Source organism: Cucurbita pepo, chromosome 5, assembly GCF_057944985.1.
Source record: "Cucurbita pepo subsp. pepo isolate OVF chromosome 5, ASM5794498v1, whole genome shotgun sequence".
NCBI lineage: Eukaryota > Viridiplantae > Streptophyta > Magnoliopsida > Cucurbitales > Cucurbitaceae > Cucurbita > Cucurbita pepo.
Genome location: NC_141802.1, coordinates 10,257,730 through 10,281,067, shown reverse-complemented (window position 1 = coordinate 10,281,067; position 23,338 = coordinate 10,257,730). Strand labels below are relative to the sequence as shown.

Genomic DNA, 23,338 nt, shown 5'->3' with positions numbered 1-23,338 from the left:
TAGCTCTACCACATGAATAAGCAGATTTAGGAATAGAAACCGTATAGAGGCGGATTTCATTAGAAAAGTAGAGTGGAAAGAAAAGAGAAGAGAATGAGGTTAATGAGGTAAAGAAGAATCAACCAAACAAAACCAGAACAGGAAGTCAATCCGAAAGCAAGACAAGAAAGAAAGAGTTTACAGAAAGAGAATGAAAGAAGGGAGACTGAAGATTCATTCCATTCTCCTTTACTGTGTTTGAATCAATGAGCTGCTTTGAAAGACTAAACTCCTTATTCATTCATTCGACTCAACAAGATTCATGATCCTTTGACTGATTGAACTCGTAAACTATCTCTCTCCTTCGGCTCTAAACAGCTTGCTTGGTTCTTGATCCTACACCTTTGACTCTATGTTCTTTTTCTTGAACCTCACTCCTTCCCGTCGGGCTCCTCTTTCTGTATTCTTCCCTCGGTAAATAGATAGAATAGGTGTTTGTTTGTTTCTTTAAGTCAGGTTTAAGGAAAGATGATATGAACCAAGAGACATCAATCATACAATGTACTTCAATGAAGATCTGAAGAAAATATTGTTGAAATTATCAAAAGATGTTTCAATTCATGCCACATTTAAGATGAATGAAGTTTGATTGTTACAAATTTTGGGTGGGTTACAATTTAGAGTAATTTAGAGTTACTGTATTTTAAGACATTTTATTTACTTTAGGTTACATTTACATAATGGCTAATTATGGTCATTAAGTATGAATGTTACAACTTTTGGAATGTCTTTAATAGTTTCATTTTGAGGCTATATAAAGTCATGTATGTTGTATTTGTAAAGTAGACTTGGAAAATAGATTAAAAGAAGCATTTGTGCTTTTCTTTAGCCAATGGCTAAGTTTCTTTGCAATTCTATGTAGTTTAGATTGCATGTAGAATCATTCAAGCTCGACATGATCAATCTTGCTTGTGGAGTGATTCGAATCTCAAACAAGTGTTTGAGATATTTGATCAACAAGAGTCATTCAAGCTAGACATGATCGATCTTGCTTGTGGAGTGATTCGAATCTCAATCAAGTGTTCTTGCCTTGAGATATTTGATCAGCAAGGTAATCCGAATCTTATTCCCCTTGTAGTTGATTCCTTATCTTATCATTTGGTATCAGAGCTTCAGGCTCAAGATCGGATATATGTTTCCTGTGCGTTTCTTCTCAGTTTGATTTTTATTTATTTTTATCTTTTTAGTTTTTATCGACCCAGAGTTCAAAATTCAATCTTTGCTCTATTTACAATTTTGAGAGGTGAGAATGAGAGCTTCATTTGTGTAAACGTTTGTAAAAAGAGTGGCCTCAAATTCCATGAGTGTATACTCGTGAGAGAGTGTTGTGAGGTCCTTCGTATTTCCATAACTTATTTTTTACAGCAAAGTTTCACAAATAGATTTGAGGACGAATCCTCTTGAAGAAGTGGAGAATGATATGAACCAAGAGACATCAATCATAACATATGCTTCAATGAAGATGTGAAGAAAATATTGTTGAAATTATCAAAAGATATTTCAATTCATGCCACATTGAAGAAGAATGAAGTTTCATGTCATAAATTTTGGGTGGATTACAATTTAGAGTTATTGTATTTCATTAATGTAGTCTTATTTATTTACTTTAGGTTACATTTACATAATGGCTAATTATGGTCATTAAGTATGAATGTTACAACTTTTGGTATGCCTTTAATAGTTTCATTTTGAGGCTATATAAAGCCATGTATGTTGTATTTGTAAGTAGACTTGGAAAATATAGTAAAAGAAGCATTTGTGCTTTTCTTTAGCTAATGACTAAGTTTCTTTGCAATTCTATGTAGTTTAGGTTGCATGTAGAATCATTCAAGCTCGACATGATCAATCTTGCTTGTGGAGTGATTCCAATCTCAAGCAAGTGTTCTTGCCTTCAGATATTTGATCAACAAGAATCATTCAAGCTAGACATGATCGATCTTGCTTGTGGAGTGATTCGAATCTTAAACAATGTTCTTGCCTTGAGAAATTCGATCAACAAGGTAATCCGAACCTTATTCCCTTGTATTGATTCATTATCTTATCATTTGGTATCAGAGCTTCAGGCTCAAGATCGGATATATGTTTCCTTTGCGTTTTTTTTCTTTCTCAATTTGATTTTTATTTATTTTCATCCTTTAGTTTTTAATCGATCCAGAGTTCAAGATCGAATCTTTACTCTATTTAAAATTTTGAGAGGTGAGAATGAGAGCTTCATTTGTGTAAATGAGTGTAAAAAGAGTGGCCTAAAAGATGAATTAGACTGAACTACTGAACCTCTATTCCTGTCAGTTATGGTTCGTTATTCAACCACTCGGTAAGTAAATAGGATAGGCTGGATGAGAAGAAAGAAGAATGAGACAGAACTACTGAACGAACGAGGTAAATAGGCTGGCTGGATGAGAAAGTGTTTCAAGACTCCTTATGAGTTATCCTTCCCCTGTCGGTTTCATTGCTTCGCTCCTTCACCTTTCCAGTCGAGTAAATGAATTAAATCCTCTTCTCGTCTCACTGCTTCATAGTGTTTAGAATCAAACTTAACGGCTCAATCACCTCACCTATTTATTCGAGAACTGTAAACTCTTTCTCTTCTCTTTCTCCTTATTCGAGTGAGTCAGTCAAGACGAAAGATTAACTGGAACTCAATCACTTGAAGAAGAGTAAACAGGGTCGCTTCGCTCCTTCACCTGTCGGTCGGTCTCACTGCTTTGTTCTTTCTTTCTCCTTCACTCCTTCAAACACGGTATAGGTTCAGCGTTTTATATAGCTGTTACAGGAATTGTAATAGTAAGAAAATTAGGCTATTGGCTGCATCTTCTGTCCTGTACAATTCTTCTTGCTTGAACTAGGTAGGGTTCAACTATTATTCTTTCACAGTAAGGTAAAGCGTCTTCTTCTTGAACCTATTTATTGGTCTCTGATCCCTATGGGTTTCACAATTCCATTGCCTGAACCTGAACCTGATTATTCATTCAATCTTGTAAACGAAGAAAATGAAAGAGAAGATGAATTACATGAAGGGAAAACAAATGAAAGAAAGATTTGCTGCTCATGAACCTTATCCTGAACTCCGTAACCTGACGAGTAGAGAATGAATCAGAATCAGAAGAGAATGCAAGAAGAAGAAACCAAACCCTTATACTCAATTACCTTCCCTTCCTTCCAATGAACCTATCGGTCTCACAATTGCATTGCCTGTCCCTGATTGATTGAACAAGGTAAAGCATATTCAATTCATGATCCTGAATTACTTACTGAAGGAACCTTCTTGAACGAGTTTACAGTGTTTAGATATAGTGAAACCGGAACCGGAACCTTCCTTTAGCAATCTCCTGAACCTGAGCCGATATGACCTTATTCATTCAATCCTACACCTGTGGATTCATCTTCTTTTTCGGAAGTCACGACGAAACCGAAAACCTGAACCTGAACATGAGAGTAAATTCCTTGCAGCTCATGAACCTATCCTTATACAGTGAAAGAAGGGAAAGTCAAGACGAAACAAGAATGATCCTGACCCCTTATACTCAATCACCTGACCGGAACGGGAACCTATTTACAAAGAAAGAAGGGAGAGGAACGAAGTGGAAGTGCTCAACCGGAAGGGATTTTAAATTCATTAGCAGCTTTGAAAGACTCAACCTTAAATTAAACGACTGATTGAACTCGGTAATGTAGAAGTCAGTCAAGACTCTCGATTCCTTCTCCGGAACCAAAGACGCTATTACCTTCACTTTACAGTCTCGTAAATTCATTCAATCAAAACCCTATTTATTTAGCGAGTGAAAGAAAAGAGATAGTGAAACCGGAACAGTCAGTCAATACGAAAGAAGAATGATCCCTCACTCCGTAACCTATTTGATTTATTCTTGAACGAGATAAAGCTATGATAATCACCTGAACCTTTACTGTCGAGCTACTTATTAATGAGACTGCACTACTGAACCTACACCTTCTTTTTCTCCTTTGCTTGTCCTTTCTTTCCCAAGGATTTGCTCCGGTAATTTCATGAAAGAAGAAGACAATTCTTTCACTCTTTCACATAGGCTGGATGATAAGAACCTGCCGCTGAACCGATATGACCTGAACTTTAGTTCTTGTTCATTTACAGTCAGTATTCTTGAACTCGGTAAACTCCTGACTAAACTACTTCCCTTCCGGAACTCTTGAACAAGGGAAATAGGTAAAAGACAAAGAGAAAGGAAAGAAAGAGAAGCTCAATCACTACTGAACCTCTCCCTATTAAAGAGGTAGGTCATTTCCCGAGGTAAAGCTATTTGAATTGAAGAACCTGAACCGGAACCTGACGAGAATGAAAGAATCTGAATCAGACACCTGACGAGTATAGAATGAAAGAAGAAGAAGAGGATATTCCTGTCGAGTAAATGAATGAGAAAAACTTTACTGTCGAGCTACTTATATGATATTCCCTGACCTTGCCTGCCTTTCTAGCCCTGAGCTACTGAACCGGAAGGGAAGTCAAGACTCAACTTGATAAGATAAGGAATCAATACAAGGGGAATAAGATTCAGATTACCTTTTTGATCGAATATCTCAAGGCAAGAACACTTGATTGAGATTCAAATCACTCCACAAGCAAGATCGATCATGTCTAGCTTGAATGACTCTTGTTGATCAAATATCTCAAACATGATAAGCGCCTACAATGCTGATTTTTGCAAAGCTAGAGGTCCTTCTAGAATCCTTGCAAAACGCTCACATAGAAAGCTAACTTAACGGATTGATTCCAACCAAGAGTTGGTTAGAAGATGAATGACTCTTAGATCGAACTTGGAATCTATGATGGTCACTCTTAGATACCAAGACAATTCACTCCAGAATTAGCTTGATCAAAACTAATTCAATGAATCGGTTTAAACATCAAACCTAAAGCAAGGTTTGAAAAAGAATAACACCAAAAGGGTATCAAGAAAACACAAAGGTTTTTTTTCTGTATTCAACAAAAATCCCCCGAACATGAGTATTACATGGCTTTAAATAGGTCTAAAAGGTAACCCTAACATAATAAAGTTCAGTCACCAACTACAAATGCTATTAAATAAAAATTGAAGCAAATAAGGCATTAATAAATTTCCTTAATTGGTAATTCAACTACCAAAGGCAAGTCTTCTAATTACTTTCCAATATCAACCACTCCATTATCTTCTTGATTTGATATGCTAATGCTATAAAGATTTTTGGGCTCAAAAGTCTTTGTTTCAACCTGTACACTAGCTAGCTTTTGAAGATGCAATGTATAGGCCTCTTGAATCTTCTTAACCTTGCTTCTTGTAATCGGTCTTTCGGGTACATGCAAAGGGTCAGCAGTTGAATTCATATCATCCTCCCTTTCTTTAAAAGAATTTGTCCTCAAATCAAGGTCTTCATTCCCTACATCAAATGGAGTCAAATCAGCCACATTAAAAGTTGAACTTACATTGTACTCACCTCTGAGATCTAGCTTGTATGCATTGTCATTGATCCGCTCTAGTACTTGAAAAGGACCATCTCCTCTTGGTTGAAGTTTTGACTTTCTCTGACTTGGAAATCTTTCCTTTCGTAGATGGACCCAAACCCAGTCACCTTGTTTAAAAATCAATTTCTTTCTTCCTTGGTTCTTGCGTGTGACTAGTTTTTTATTTTTGTTTTCAATTCTTTCTTTTATGTCTTTGTGAATTTTTTTTATGTATTCAGCTCTTGAAGAAGCTGCATCATTCGCAAACATATTAGGTGGAAAAGACGATCAATTTAGAGGAGTTAAAGGATTAAATCCATACACAACCTCAAACGGTGAACACTGAGTGGTACTATGTAATGCTCTATTGTATGCAAATTCCACAAAAGGTAGAGTCTCTTCCCAAGACTTAAGATTTTTAGAAATTAGTGACCTAAGTAAGGCTCCTAATGTTCTATTAACGACCTCAGTTTGTCCATCGGTTTGGGGGTGACATGTTGTAGAAAATAGAAGCTTAGTTCCCAACTTTCCCCACAAAACCTTCCAAAAATGGCTTAAAAATTTTACATCCCTGTCACTAACAATGGTTTTGGGAATACCATGCAATCTAACCACTTCCTTAAAGAATAGATTAGCTATATTGGTAGCATCATCTGTTTTGTTACATGGAATGAAATGTGTCATCTTACTAAACCTATCAACCACCACAAAAATGCTATCATGGTGTCTTCTAGTCTTTGGTAATCCTAGAACAAAATCCATGCTAATGTCAACCCATGGTTCACTAGGAACATCTAAAGGTGTGTAAAGACCATGTGGTTGTGTCTTAGACTTAGCCTCCTTACATTTAAAACATTGCTTGCATACTTTGTTCACATCTTTCCTCATTTTTAACCAATAGAAATGTTCACACAACATGCTATATGTTTTAAATTCTCCAAAATGTCCCATAAGTCCTCCCCCATGAGCCTCCTTCACAAGTAACTCTCGAATAGAACATCTAGGGATACAAAGTTTACCCTTCCTAAAAAGCATATCATCGAACACCATATGATCTTGCACATGTTTCCCTTCTAAACATTGCATATACACATCATAAAATTCAGATTTTTCAACTTTGTACAATTCAACCATGTGTTTAAAACCAAGAATTTTTGCAGTAAGGGAAGAAAATAAAGCATACCTTCTTGATAATGCATCTGCGACCACATTATCCTTCCCCTTTTTGTAATGGATTACATAAGGAAACGTCTCAATGAATTCCACCCATTTAGCATGTCTCCTATTTAGCTTTGTTTGGCTTTTGAGGTGCTTCAAACTTTCATGGTCCATATGAATAACAAACTCTTTTGGCCACAAATAATGTTGCCAAACTTGCAAAGCCATCACAAGTGCATATAACTCTTTGTCATAAGTCAGATAGTTGAGTTGTGCTCCATTAAGCTTTTCACTAAAGAACATGATTGACCTTTTTTCCTGCATTAAAACAGCCCCTATGCCTATCCCACTTGCATCACATTCAATTTCAAAAGATTTATCAAAGTTAGGTAAAGCAAGACAAGGTGCATTGGTTAATTTATCTTTCAGTTCATTGAATGCATTCTCTTGTTTTTCCTTCCATTCAAATTTCACATGCTTTTTAACAAGTTCATTCAATGGGGATGCTATACTACTGAAATCCTTAATGAATCTCCTATAGAAACTAGCCAAACCATGAAAAGATCTTACCTCGGTTGCATTTGTGGGTGTTGGCCATTCTCTAATAGCTTTTACCTTTTCTTCATCAACTTGTACTCCCTTCTTTCCAACTAAGAACCCTAGGAAGTTGACTTGGTCTTGACAAAAACTGCACTTTTTGAAGTTGGCATAAAGCTTCTCTTTCTAAGTATAAACAAAATTTTCTTAACGTGCAAAATATGATCATTCAAGCTTTTTGAGTAAACAAGGATATCATCAAAGTATACAACAACAAATTTTCCAATATAGTCTCTCAAAACATGATTCATTAGCCTCATAAAAGTACTTGGTGCATTTGTAAGGCCAAATGGCATAACGAGCCACTCATAAAGCCCAAACTTTGTTTTGAAAGCCGTTTTCCACTCATCTCCCACATTCATTCGAATTTGATGATAACCACTTTTAAGATCTATTTTTGAAAACAGATTAGCACCATATAATTCATCCAACATGTCATCCAATCTAGGAATAGGGTGTCGATACTTTACCGTGATCTTGTTGATGGCTTGACAATCAACACACATCCTCCACTTGCCATCTTTCTTGGGTACCAAAATCACAGGAACCGAACAAGGACTCATGCTTTCTCTAACATATCCTTTATCCATGAGTTCTTCCACTTGTCTCTGAATCTCCTTAGTCTCGGTGGGATTGGTCCTATAGGTAGCCATATTTGGAAGAGTTGCCCCAGGTACAAAGTCAATTTGGTGTTCAATCCCTCTTAGAGGGGGTAACCCCGTACATGCATCTTCATGTGGAAATATGTCATTGAATTCCTGCACAAGAGACTTAAAAGCTCTTGGCAAAGCATCATCAGTTTTTGGTTCCATTGCTAAACACATTCCTTTGGTTCCATTGCTAAACACATTCCTTTGCACATAAGTACAAATTTTGGTTCTTGGGCTAACATATTCCTCATTTTTCCCATTCTTATAACCAAACTCACATTTTCTCTCTTTTCTTCAAAATCATTTTTTTTTTCTCTCTTGGTTTTCACTCATCCTTTGCCCCTCACTTTTCTCCTTTTTTTTTTTCACTCTTATCTCTCTCTTTTACCTTAGTTTCTTCTCTCCACTGTTGTTCTTCATATTCTTTTCTTTTCTTCTCTAATTTCAATTGGTCACAATGTACTTCATATGGAGACAATGGAAGTAAAGTAAATTTCTTCCCACACAAAGTAAAAGTATACTTGCTCATCAAACCATCAAATGTTAACTTTCTATCATATTGCCAAGGTCGGCCGAATAAGATGTCCCCCGCATGCATTGGTACGACATCACAAAGAACTTCATCTTTATATCTTCCAAGAGTAAAAGAAATAAGAGCTTGGGAGTTCACCTTAATTTCTTCTTTGTTTGTTAACCAATGAAGTTTGTATGGTTTTGGATGGGGATGGACAGAAAGTTGAAGTCTTTTTACAAGGAAGCTGCTTACCACATTTGTGCAACTTCCACTATCAATCACCAAGCTGCATGGGTTTCCTTTGACCAAACATCTTGTGTGGAACAAGTTTTCCCTTTGATCTTCAAATTTCTCTTCCTTGATTTGAACATTGAGTACCCTTCTTGTGATCAAAGATATGGAATTACCTTCTTCAACATACTCATCAACATATGCTGCGATTTCTTCCATAAGCTGTGAGTCATGATCCTCACATTCATCATCTGAATCAAGTATACCATTCCTTATCACCATAACTTTTTTATTAACACACTCTTTGCTCCTGTGTCCAAACCCTTTGCACTTCCAACATTGAATAGAACTAGACTTCTCCTTTACCATCTTTGAAGCTTTATTCTTTTTACCAATGGAACTCTCAGCCTCCACTCTTTTAGCAGCTACAATCTTTTCTTTTGGTGACATTGATTCATTTCTATTCACAAAACTATCCTTGTTCCAAGTTTTAGAATTTGAAAAGGTGTTAGTTCGTGATGTGTACCTTTTTTAATGCTCTTTTTCTTCCTTCAATTGGTCTTCAATTTTGAGAGCATAATGATACATGTCTTCCAGATATGGTGGTGGATTTCTGTCAACAAGATGAGCAATTTCTTGATTCAAACCTCCAAGGAATCTAGACATGGTATCTTCTTCTTCTTCTCTAACATTTGCTCTTTCCATCATAGTTTCCATCTCTTGATAATATTCCGCCACACTTTTTGTTCCTTGCCTCAAACCTTGCAATTTAGTTTTCAAATTTCTTTCATAATGTTTTGGAACATACCTTTTTCTCTTGGCTTCTTTAAGTTCTTCCCATGTCTCTATTGGATCCTCCTCTTTTCTTCTTCTCTCAGATTTGAGATGTTGGTACCAATCACCAGCATGATTGGTAAATTTGGCAATAGCAAGTCTCATCTTCTTATTATCACTATAGGTGTTGCAATCAAACACATGCTCTATCTTTCTTTCCCACTGCAAGTATGCCTCAGAATCTGCCGTTCCACAAAAGGGTGGGATTTTGAGTTTAACTCCCCCATCTCTATCTTCATGTACTCTTTCCATCCTTCTAGGTTGCATAATAGTTGCATGGTTATTTCTTCCTCTCCATCTACCATCAACTTGTCTTTCTTGTACTACTATACCTTCATCTTCTTGTAATGTTCGTTCTTGTCTTTGTTGTTGCGCCCTTCTTTCTTGTCTATCATCCATCATCATTTCCGTCATACCTTGAATTGCTTGAAGAATGGTTGTATTAAGATCTGGTACTGGTTCTCCTCCTCCATTATGTGACATTTTGTTATCACGGGGCCTCTCCACACTTCTCACAAAAATTTCACTTAGGGACACCGTGTTTAACACTCAAAGGTGAGCTTTTGGTACTAGGTTAAGAATGTAAAGGCTGATTTTTTTTTTCGAAAATCTGAGAGAGAGAAAAAAACTTGATAGAAAAAAAATAACAATAAAGATATTTCACCTCTAGAGCGGCCAAAGAATGTCGACCAAATGCTCTGATACCAAATGATAAGCGCCTACAATGCTTTTGCAAAGCTAGAGGTCCTTCTCGAATCCTTGCAAAACGCTCACATAGAAAGCTAACTTAACAGATTGATTCCAACCAAGAGCTGGTTAGAAGATGAATGACTCTTAGATCGAACTTGGAATCTATGATGGTCACTCTTAGATACCAAGACAATTCACTCCAGAATTAGCTTGATCAAAACTAATTCAATGAATCGGTTTAAACATCAAACCTAAAGCAAGGTTTGAAAAAGAATAACACCAAAAGGGTATCAAGAAAACACAAAGGTTTTTTTTCTGTATTCAACAAAAATCCCCCGAACATGAGTATTACATGGCTTTAAATAGGTCTAAAAGGTAACCCTAACATAATAAAGTTCAGCCACCAACTACAAATGCTATTAAATAAAAATTGAAGCAAATAAGGCATTAATAAATTTCCTTAATTGGTAATTCAACTACTAAAGGCAAGTCTTCTAATTACTTTCCATCCTTAATTGGTAATTCAACTACCAAAGGCAAGTCTTCTAATTACTTTCCAATATCAGCCACTCCATTATCTTCTTGATTTGATATGCTAGTGCTATAAAGATTTTTGGGCTCAAAAGTCTTTGTTTCAATCTGTACACTAGCTAGCTTTTGAAGATGTAATGTATAGGCCTCTTGAATCTTCTTAACCTTGCTTCTTGTAATCGGTCCTTCAGGTACATGCAAAGGGTCAGCAGTTGAATTCATATCAAAACACTTGTTTGAGATTTGAATCACTCCACAAGCAAGATTGATCATGTCGAGCTTGAATGATTCTACATGCAATCTAAACTATATAGAATTGCAAAGAAACTTAGCCATTGGCTAAAAAAGAGCACAAATGATTCTTTTACTATATTTTTCAAGTCTGCTTACAAATACAACATACATAGCTTTATATAGCCTCAAAATGAAACTATTAAAGGCATACCAAAAGTTGTAACATTCATACTTAATGACCATAATTAGCCATTATGTAAATGTAACCTAAAGTAAATAAAAAAGTCTTAAAATACAATAACTCTAAATTATTCTAAATTGTAACCCACCCAAAATTTACAACAATCAAACTTCATTCTTCTTCAATGTAGCATGAATTGAAACATCTTTTGATAATTTTGATAACCTTTTCTTCACATCTTCATTGAAGTATATTGTATGATTGATGTCTCTTGGTTCATATCAATTTACAACAATCAAACTTCATTCTTCTTCAATGTAGCATGAATTGAAACATCTTTTGATAATTTTGACAACCTTTTCTTCACATCTTCATTGAAGTATATTGTATGATTGATGTCTCTTGGTTCATATCATTCTCCACTTCTTCAAGAGGATTCGTCATCGAATCTATTTGTGTAACTTTGCTGCAAAAAATAAGTTATGGAAATACGACGGACCTCACAACACTCTCTCAAGAGTATATGCTCAAGGAATTTTAGGCCACTCTGTTTGCACTCATTTACACAAATGAAGCTCTCATTCTCACCTCTCAAATTTTTTAGTAGAGCCCAGATTGGATTTTTTTATTTTGGATCGATTAAAAACTAAGAAGATAAAAAACAAATTGAAACGAAACGCAAAGGAAACATATATCCGATCTTGAGCCTGAAGCTCTGATACCAAATGATAAGATAAGGAATCAATACAAGGGGAATAAGATTTGGATTACCTTGTTGATCGAATATCTCAAGGCAAGAACACTTGATTGAGATTCGAATCACTCCACAAGCAAGATCGATCATGTCTAGCTTGAATGACTCTTGTTGATCAAATATCTCAAACACTTGTTTGAGATTCGAATCACTCCACAAGCAAGATTGATCATGTCGAGCTTGAATGATTCTACATGCAATCTAAACTACATAGAATTGCAAAGAAACTTAGCCATTGGCTAAAAAAGAGCACAAATGATTCTTTTACTATATTTTTCAAGTCTGCTTACAAATACAACATACATAGCTTTATATAGCCTCAAAATGAAACTATTAAAGGCATACCAAAAGTTGTAACATTCATACTTAATGACCATAATTAGCCATTATGTAAATGTAACCTAAAGTAAATAAAAAAGTCTTAAAATACAATAACTCTAAATTATTCTAAATTGTAACCCACCCAAAATTTACAACAATCAAACTTCATTCTTCTTCAATGTAGCATGAATTGAAATATCTTTTGATAATTTTGACAACCTTTTCTTCACATCTTTTGGTCAAGACAAAACGAGAAATTCTCCGATTCCGATATTCCTGTTAGTGATTGTGAACAGGAAGGAAAGACAGAGAAGTGACTTCCCCTTATACTTCCCGTCACCTAGCTCCTTCACCTCTACAACTCGGTTTCATGGCTTCGCTCCTCTCCGAGTCTTCGTTGCTTGGCTCCTTGCCTTGACCTCGTAACCTCGGGCTCACGATTCCATTGCCTTCTCCTCTGGCTCCTATTTATTCCTTCAAAGACAAGGTGGTAAAAGAAAATGAATGAAAGGATGTTCGAGCGTCTGAGCTCATTCACCTAACCTATTCTATCTATTGGTCTCATTCCCTTCTTTCACTGTAAACTCGGGAAACCAACCCTCTTCGAGTCTCGTTGCTTTGCTCATTAGCCGGAACTATTCTTGCGCTCTCGCTGCTTCGCTCCTTATACCTATTTACCTTATTCATTAGTATTAGTCATTCAATCCTGAACCGATATGTATTCCCTTTTCCTCTACTTTATTACCGGATGTAAACTCGGGAAAGCATATTCTTTCTCACCCACCTAGCATATTCTTTCTCACCTATTGATTCACTTATTCATTGTCGGAAGGAAAGAGGAAACAAGAAGAAATTCATTAGCTTAGCTGCTTTTCCAGACTCAAGCAAGAAACAAACAAACCTTTTCCTATCCTGACGAGTGAAAGAAAGAGTCAATTCATTAGCTACTGAACCCGGAACCCTTTCTGACGAGAAAGAAGAAGAATAAGATATTCTATTCATTTACAGGGGAGGAAATGAATGAAAGAAAGATCAGCTCCGGAACTCAATCACTTTACGTCCCCGGTTCCTTGTCTCACTGCTGGCTTCTTTCCGATTCTTTCTTAACAGCTCCGGAAGAGTAAGTCAAGACTATCGATTTATTCTCCCTGATTGTCCCTATTGATTCTTGAACGGTAAACAAGGTCGCTTCGCTCCTTTTCCTCTATTCTTGAACAGTAAACAAGGTAACCTTCTTTCACTCCCTCCTGTAAGTACGAAAGATTCCTTCTCCTGTTCCTATTCTATGGATTCTCAAATGCAAGATTCATTCTCCTTTACAGTGATAGAAAGAAAGAAGGGAAAGAGAAGGGAGACTCTTTATTCATGAGAGTGAACTGTCAGTAAATCCTCAAGATTCATGAGACTGAACCTGAACCGGAACGAACTTGACGAGTCGAGTCCATGAACTCAATCACTACTGAACCTCTACAACTATCATCAGGTCAAGCTCCTGACCCTGCCCCTCTACAACTATCATCAGGTCAAGCTCCTACACTAGATTTCACTCTTTTACCTGTTAGGACCTAGAATGAATTTTGTCTATCTTCTGTCTATTTTGAGGGCTATTTTTGAGGTCAAAGAGTTCGGAAAGACTATCAAAGAATGAAACTTGACAGTAGCAAGCTGCACGGAAGGATCATTAATCAAAGGGGGCTTCCCAACAAAGGAAATCAAAAGACAACATTCTGGAACTTCCAAAAACCAAAGAAATGCAAGATACATGAGAAGGAGCTTTTTACGTAACCCTTCCATAGAATGAATTCGGTAAGGGTTGAATACGCCCCATGGTCGATCGAAGGTCCTGTGCCACTTTCACTCCAATCTATCTGACCTTCAATCCATCTTTCTTTGTCTAGCCAGCTCATAACCAAATCTTAGACCAGGCTGACACAAACAACCTTTTTCGTTTTGGTTGAGGAAAAGGAAGAAACCCTAGAGACCAAGCACTTCTGCCCCCAAAAGCGGAGACCGAACAACCAACCTGATAAGATAAGGAATCAATACAAGGGGAATAAGATTCGCTTGTTGATCGAATATCTCAAGGCAAGAACACTTGATTGAGATTCGAATCACTCCACAAGCAAGATCGATCATGTCTAGCTTGAATGACTCTTGTTGATCAAATATCTCAAACACTTGTTTGAGATTCGAATCACTCCACAAGCAAGATTGATCATGTCGAGCTTGAATGATTCTACATGCAATCTAAACTACATAGAATTGCAAAGAAACTTAGCCATTGGCTAAAGAAAAGCACAAATGCTTCTTTTAATACATTTTCCAAGTCTACCTTACAAATACAACATACATGGCTTTATATAGCCTCAAAATGAAACTATTAAAGGCATTCCAAAAGTTGTAACATTCACACTTTATGGCCATAATTAGCCATTATGTAAATGTAACCGAAATGAAATAAAAAGTCTTAAAATACAATAACTCTAAATTATAACCCACCCAAAATTTGCAACAATCAAACTTTATTCTTCTTCAATGTAGCATGAATTGAAACATATTTTGATAATTTTGACAACCTTTTCTTCACATCTTCATTGAAGTATATTGTATGATTGATGTCTCTCAGTTCATATCATTCTCCACTTCTTCAAGAGGATTCGTCCTCGAATCTATTTGTGAAACTTTGCTGCAAAAAATAAGTTATGGAAATACGAAGGACCTCACAACACTCTCCTCACGAGTATACACTCAAGGAAATTTTAGGACACTCCTTTTACACTCAGTTACACAAATGAAGCTCTCATTCTCACCTCTCAAAATTTTAAATAGAGCAAAGATTGAATTTTGGACTCTGGGTCGATTAAAAACTAAAAAGATGAAAATAAATAAAAATCAAATTGAGAAGAAACGCAAAGGAAACATATATCCGATCTTGAGCCTGAAGCTCTGATACCAAATGATAAGATAAGGAATCAATACAAGGGGAATAAGATTCGGATTACCTTGTTGATCGAATATCTCAAGGCAAGAACACTTGATTGAGATTCGAATCACTCCACAAGCAAGATCGATCATGTCTAGCTTGAATGACTCTTGTTGATCAAATATCTCAAACACTTGTTTGAGATTCGAATCACTCCACAAGCAAGATTGATCATGTCGAGCTTGAATGATTCTACATGCAATCTAAACTACATAGAATTGCAAAGAAACTTAGCCATTGGCTAAAGAAAAGCACAAATGCTTCTTTTAATACATTTTCCAAGTCTACCTTACAAATACAACATACATGGCTTTATATAGCCTCAAAATGAAACTATTAAAGGCATTCCAAAAGTTGTAACATTCACACTTTATGGCCATAATTAGCCATTATGTAAATGTAACCGAAATGAAATAAAAAGTCTTAAAATACAATAACTCTAAATTATAACCCACCCAAAATTTGCAACAATCAAACTTTATTCTTCTTCAATGTAGCATGAATTGAAACATATTTTGATAATTTTGACAACCTTTTCTTCACATCTTCATTGAAGTATATTGTATGATTGATGTCTCTCAGTTCATATCATTCTCCACTTCTTCAAGAGGATTCGTCCTCGAATCTATTTGTGAAACTTTGCTGCAAAAAATAAGTTATGGAAATACGAAGGACCTCACAACACTCTCCTCACGAGTATACACTCAAGGAAATTTTAGGACACTCCTTTTACACTCAGTTACACAAATGAAGCTCTCATTCTCACCTCTCAAAATTTTAAATAGAGCAAAGATTGAATTTTGGACTCTGGGTCGATTAAAAACTAAAAAGATGAAAATAAATAAAAATCAAATTGAGAAGAAACGCAAAGGAAACATATATCCGATCTTGAGCCTGAAGCTCTGATACCAAATGATAAGATAAGGAATCAATACAAGGGGAATAAGATTCGGATTACCTTGTTGATCGAATATCTCAAGGCAAGAACACTTGATTGAGATTCGAATCACTCCACAAGCAAGATCGATCATGTCTAGCTTGAATGACTCTTGTTGATCAAATATCTCAAACACTTGTTTGAGATTCGAATCACTCCACAAGCAAGATTGATCATGTCGAGCTTGAATGATTCTACATGCAATCTAAACTACATAGAATTGCAAAGAAACTTAGCCATTGGCTAAAGAAAAGCACAAATGCTTCTTTTAATACATTTTCCAAGTCTACCTTACAAATACAACATACATGGCTTTATATAGCCTCAAAATGAAACTATTAAAGGCATTCCAAAAGTTGTAACATTCACACTTTATGGCCATAATTAGCCATTATGTAAATGTAACCGAAATGAAATAAAAAGTCTTAAAATACAATAACTCTAAATTATAACCCACCCAAAATTTGCAACAATCAAACTTTATTCTTCTTCAATGTAGCATGAATTGAAACATATTTTGATAATTTTGACAACCTTTTCTTCACATCTTCATTGAAGTATATTGTATGATTGATGTCTCTCAGTTCATATCATTCTCCACTTCTTCAAGAGGATTCGTCCTCGAATCTATTTGTGAAACTTTGCTGCAAAAAATAAGTTATGGAAATACGAAGGACCTCACAACACTCTCCTCACGAGTATACACTCAAGGAAATTTTAGGACACTCCTTTTACACTCAGTTACACAAATGAAGCTCTCATTCTCACCTCTCAAAATTTTAAATAGAGCAAAGATTGAATTTTGGACTCTGGGTCGATTAAAAACTAAAAAGATGAAAATAAATAAAAATCAAATTGAGAAGAAACGCAAAGGAAACATATATCCGATCTTGAGCCTGAAGCTCTGATACCAAATGATAAGATAAGGAATCAATACAAGGGGAATAAGATTCGGATTACCTTGTTGATCGAATATCTCAAGGCAAGAACACTTGATTGAGATTCGAATCACTCCACAAGCAAGATCGATCATGTCTAGCTTGAATGACTCTTGTTGATCAAATATCTCAAACACTTGTTTGAGATTCGAATCACTCCACAAGCAAGATTGATCATGTCGAGCTTGAATGATTCTACATGCAATCTAAACTACATAGAATTGCAAAGAAACTTAGCCATTGGCTAAAGAAAAGCACAAATGCTTCTTTTAATACATTTTCCAAGTCTACCTTACAAATACAACATACATGGCTTTATATAGCCTCAAAATGAAACTATTAAAGGCATTCCAAAAGTTGTAACATTCACACTTTATGGCCATAATTAGCCATTATGTAAATGTAACCGAAATGAAATAAAAAGTCTTAAAATACAATAACTCTAAATTATAACCCACCCAAAATTTGCAACAATCAAACTTTATTCTTCTTCAATGTAGCATGAATTGAAACATATTTTGATAATTTTGACAACCTTTTCTTCACATCTTCATTGAAGTATATTGTATGATTGATGTCTCTCAGTTCATATCATTCTCCACTTCTTCAAGAGGATTCGTCCTCGAATCTATTTGTGAAACTTTGCTGCAAAAAATAAGTTATGGAAATACGAAGGACCTCACAACACTCTCCTCACGAGTATACACTCAAGGAAATTTTAGGACACTCCTTTTACACTCAGTTACACAAATGAAGCTCTCATTCTCACCTCTCAAAATTTTAAATAGAGCAAAGATTGAATTTTGGACTCTGGGTCGATTAAAAACTAAAAAGATGAAAATAAATAAAAATCAAATTGAGAAGAAACGCAAAGGAAACATATATCCGATCTTGAGCCTGAAGCTCTGATACCAAATGATAAGATAAGGAATCAATACAAGGGGAATAAGATTCGGATTACCTTGTTGATCGAATATCTCAAGGCAAGAACACTTGATTGAGATTCGAATCACTCCACAAGCAAGATCGATCATGTCTAGCTTGAATGACTCTTGTTGATCAAATATCTCAAACACTTGTTTGAGATTCGAATCACTCCACAAGCAAGATTGATCATGTCGAGCTTGAATGATTCTACATGCAATCTAAACTACATAGAATTGCAAAGAAACTTAGCCATTGGCTAAAGAAAAGCACAAATGCTTCTTTTAATACATTTTCCAAGTCTACCTTACAAATACAACATACATGGCTTTATATAGCCTCAAAATGAAACTATTAAAGGCATTCCAAAAGTTGTAACATTCACACTTTATGGCCATAATTAGCCATTATGTAAATGTAACCGAAATGAAATAAAAAGTCTTAAAATACAATAACTCTAAATTATAACCCACCCAAAATTTGCAACAATCAAACTTTATTCTTCTTCAATGTAGCATGAATTGAAACATATTTTGATAATTTTGACAACCTTTTCTTCACATCTTCATTGAAGTATATTGTATGATTGATGTCTCTCAGTTCATATCACAACCGCCAAGTTGTCGAGGACACGTCTGAAGAGGAGGCGGGTGCCCTATCTATCAGTTTACCACCCTACCCACTAATGGACTATGAGGGAGCGAGCAGGCGAATGGGAACCTGCCGAGAACCCAAACCGCTTGACTGATGGAATACTCCATTTCATTAGGGTCGAGGATGGATGAAACCAATAATCATCGCCGAAGCCGGGAAACAGACCGCTGCGCAACGACTAGGACTCGTGTACGAGGAGTTTGTGTGCTACCACTCATGCAGAAAGACCCGCAACTCTCGAAGAGGAAGAGGACACCAACCGCCCGAATCACTGTAGCAAAACCTCCCTTTAATCAATGGATAGCCCTTAATTCAAGAGAAAAAAGAAGAAATGAGGGAGAAACTAGTGATGATTGCCATGAATGCAGCCTTCGAGGACATGTACAATCTGGTCTTTGCTCCTATCAACATGGTGCACCTCCGCGTAGAGGGTCCCGTGGAGACTTTGACCGAATTAATAGGGAGAAATTGCTCGACATTTTGATTGAGGAAGAAAATCCAGGGTTCGCGCTTTTTTCGTTCGATATGTGCTGATGCGTACTCCTGTTATCGATGGACGGGGGAAGTGAATGGCGAGACCAGCTGGCTTGGCTTAACCTAACCCTCTCTTGATGGCGAACCTTGATTGACTGACACTAGGAACCAATTCGGAGAAAGAAGAAGCATGGCATGAGGACGGACAAATTGCCAATAGCGAATTACTTGACTCGATAGATGGAGGGAGGGCCCCATAACTCAAGCACGAAATCCATGTTGAGTCAACAATCAATCATCGAGAAGGGAAGGGCACCACCAAGCGAGATCGAGACCAGCACCTTGCCCTTGGATAGGGTTCCAAACCTACCTTCTTCAAATATCCAAAAAGGTCGGACTAACAAGCGAGAAACGTCGACTTTGATAAGGGGGGCGCGCTAGCTTACTAATAATAGTGGGCTTTTTCAGCTTGACCAAAATCCATTCTATTATAGAATAGCAGAAGTGCTACTTAGTAGTCGAAACTCAGAGAGAGAGAGAGGGGACCCTTTCATACCTGCTAACTCCTAGGATGAGAAGTAGGTCCCTTGTTTTTGGCAGGAATAGTTCCAGCCTTTGTTGCCACTCGGTAGAGTGAGTCTACTTAGCGAACTGGCAGGACGCATCGATTGATCCATATGAATCTTGAGAGTGGATGGTTGACCGCCGCCCCCTTGTCCTGGAGGCTCTCCGGCCGGGGCGGGGCTTGCTATCGTAACCTTTTCTCTCGGTGTATGTGAAAAAGAGTGACTCATTTTGTTCGGTCAGAAGTTGGTCCAAAGAACGAGAGTGGGCTTCCTTAAGTCCATTGTTCCTTAGTAGCTCAATGGTAGAGCGGTTGGCTGTTAACTGATTGGTTGTGGGTTCAAATCCTACTTGGGGAGAATGACGAGTTCTTGCTTTTTTGACCTAGCAACCCCTGTCCTTCTCCTGAGTTTCTAAACGGGAAGAATCGTGGGACATCAAAAGTGGCAAGTTGTTGGTTTTGATTCCTCACTCTCCTATCTCGTATAGGAAGACTGAATTAGTATCTGACTCCCGCCGATTTGTCTCCACTAGCGTCATTCTGGGTTCGTTCAATTCTTAGGGAGAAAAAGAAGGATCCATTGGGAATGAATGGAGGGAGAAAAAGAAGGATCCATTGGGAATGAATGGGAAGACTGAATTAGTATCTGACTGCCGCCGAAAGGAATTTGTCTCCACTAGCGTCATTCGAAGAACGAAAAAACAGGGTGACGATTTAGTTAGGTAGTCTCGATGGATGTATTGCAATGGTGACGATTTAGTTAGGTAGTCTCGATGGATGTATTGCAATGGCTAAAGCTCTGCCATCTTCTTGTAGACTGAACTCTCTTTCTTCTCTTTAGTTTAGGCTCCGAGTTATTTTTGGGTGTGGGATGGTCTAAATTAGCTTCTAACTAGTGGCAACGAAGTTCTTGGTAATTAAGAAGGGGGAAGGAAGATCTCCACTCATTTCATTCATTCAGTGCCTGTGGTGAGGCGCGACCCAGAACAAAGAAAGGGGGAAAGCTTGCTTGCTGTAGCCCTCCCCTCTTTTTGTAGACTAGGCTTGGTAAGCATAAGCTATTTAAGTAGGCTCTCGAGAAGGGTAGACTCGCAGCTTCGCTCAGCGAAAGAGCCTGACTTTCTCAACTCTTAGTCAAGCGGGAGCGCCCAACCTATGGGCTTTGAAAGGATAGGGGAAGGGAATAAAAGAAGAAGAAATAGAGGTCACTCCTTTTAGGAACATGGCTTGTTTGTTAATTCACTTGCTCATTAACTCGCAGCTTAGCCAGAAGCGACGAAGGGGGAAGTGTAGAAGCTTTGCCCCTTGCTTTACAGAGATTGTTATGAACTGACTAAATGACTGGATTCTCCCTGAACGCTAGCTAAGCTAATAAATAGTAATTAGTCCCTTCAATCAAATCAAAAAGCTTATTGATTGATTTAGGGCACGGTCTTCCTTCTTCGAACTCATTGAGGGGGGCCTCGGCCCGGGAAGGGGAGAGTGGCCGAACGGTCAAAAGCGACATACTGTAAATCTGTTGAAGTTTTTCTATGTAGGTTCGAATCCTGCCTCTCCCACTTGTTTGTTGTAGACTGAAGAGAAGAGAAAAGAGGCATTCGTCATCGTAGCCCAGGGAGCTTCACTCTTTCTTTCTTTTTTTCCGTGGCGTGAAGTGAAATTGTATCGTATTTCAGTTTATAGAGGTTGGCGAATTACTACGATCTATAGATTCCCATCGATAGACAATCCCAACCAGAATAGAAGCGAGTGGCTTCCGGTTTTGCTTGTAGTCGTTGTCTTTTATGTAGTGGTCGGCCTTCCCTTCCTACACGCGCCCGCCAGAATGCCTCCTTGGTTCTGCATGAAGCCAAGCAAATACATACGATAGGCGAAGTCAAGACCCCCATTTCATAGCGCTTGAGGAACGCAAGTTTGATCGAGGATTAGAGGGAGAGTATATAGAGGTGGAATCGGGATGGATTTATGAGTCTTTGTGTGAGCCGTATGCGGTGAGAGTCGCACGTACGGTAACGAGGGGGGTTCGCGTCTATACGTGTAGTGTTGTGTTGGGCCTACCCACCCTATTTGTTCCATGATCTATGGGTCTACTGGAGCTACCCACTTCGATCAATTAACCAAGATTTTGACCGGATACGAAATCACTGGTGCTCGATCTAGTGGTATTTTTATGGGGATTCTATCTATCGCTGTAGGATTCCTATTCAAGATCACTGCAGTTCCTTTTTGGGTGGCTGTAGGACGGACGACCGCCTGTAGGTGGTAGGGTAGGGTGGGTGGTACCGCTCAGATTGTGGCCAATCTTCCTAACCGCGCGCGGGCCGGGCTTAGAGCACGTGAAACTCATCACTACCTCGTAAGGGCGTTGAGACCATAGCATGTTACACGAAAGCGCCACTTTCTCTGTAGTCTTGTCACACAGCAGCCCGCCTAGAAGAGCCACTCGCTCTGTAGTGTTGTCACATAAGATAAGCACTAGCCCGCCTGATGGCCGGGCGAATCTAAGTTCTCTTCCGGTCAACTGTCCACCCAGTCAAGTGTAAAGAACACAGTAGAATCATGCAAGGCACCCAGCTGGTGTGCTTCCTGCCCGCGAGGAAAGAAAGAAGAGCGACAGGCTTGAGTTCAGATTTGACTGTTTGCAGCATGGGAGCAGATTACCCAAAAAATCCCTGGGAACAATGAAAAAAAAGATATCTCGGTAACGAAAACTATGGGGGGCTGTATTGGCGAGATCCAACGGTGAACAGCTGCCCAAAAGAAAAACCGCCTGGAAGTCTGAGGACCTTTAGTACCCTACCCCCAAAATGTTAGGATCGCACAACAACGCACACGCTCGATCTAGATGATCACAAAGAGAAGGATAGAGAGAATTTGCAAGGAGAACTCTGGCTAAAAGAATTTTTTATTGATGATTTCAGGCATGTACAACAAGAGAGTACAGAGAATAGAAAAGTACATTTCAAAGCTTTACTAGACGGGATATATATATGGTTCAGTCTACTAAATATAGCTTTACCAGATTTAACCATCTACTATATATAGCTATGTACCATATATAGCTTTACCGGATATAGCTTCACCATATATGGCTTTACCAAATATAGCTTTACCGGATATAGCCATTGACCAAGCTATAAATACAGGGAGCAGACTCCATAACTCAACAATTCTCCCACTTGGAGACTGATCCTACACCATACCTATTAGGGCTTTGCATAGCTTTAATTTTCCAACATCAACACATTTTGTCAACATGTCTGCTGGATTCTTTGCACCCTCTATCTTCTCCAAACACATATCGCCTTCTTCCACTAACCTGCGAGTGAAATGGTATCGTCTTCTAATGTGTTTTGTCCTTGAATGATAGACTGGGTTTTTCACCAACTGTATGGCACTCTGACTATCTGTATAAAGGATCTTCTTGCACTGCTTTCGGCCTAATTCTTCTAGATAGTCTGTCATCCATATCATCTCCTTTCCAGCTTCAGCTATGGCCACGTACTCAGCTTCAGTAGATGAAAGAGCAACGCATTTCTGAAGCTTGGACATCCAACTCACTGCTGTTCCATCTATAGTGTAGATATACCCAGATGTGCTCTTGCTGGAGTCTACATCTCCACTCAGATCAGCATCCACAAAACCTTGCAGAACTACTTTGCCATTGCCATAACAAA

At 37.8% G+C, this 23,338-nt stretch overlaps 1 pseudogene; it reads left to right on the top strand.

Annotated features, from left to right (window-relative positions):
• The first annotated feature begins 20,883 nt into the window (after nt 1–20,883).
• Nucleotides 20,884–22,475, top strand: LOC147792667 (uncharacterized; annotated as a pseudogene).
• The last annotated feature ends 863 nt before the right edge of the window (nt 22,476–23,338 follow it).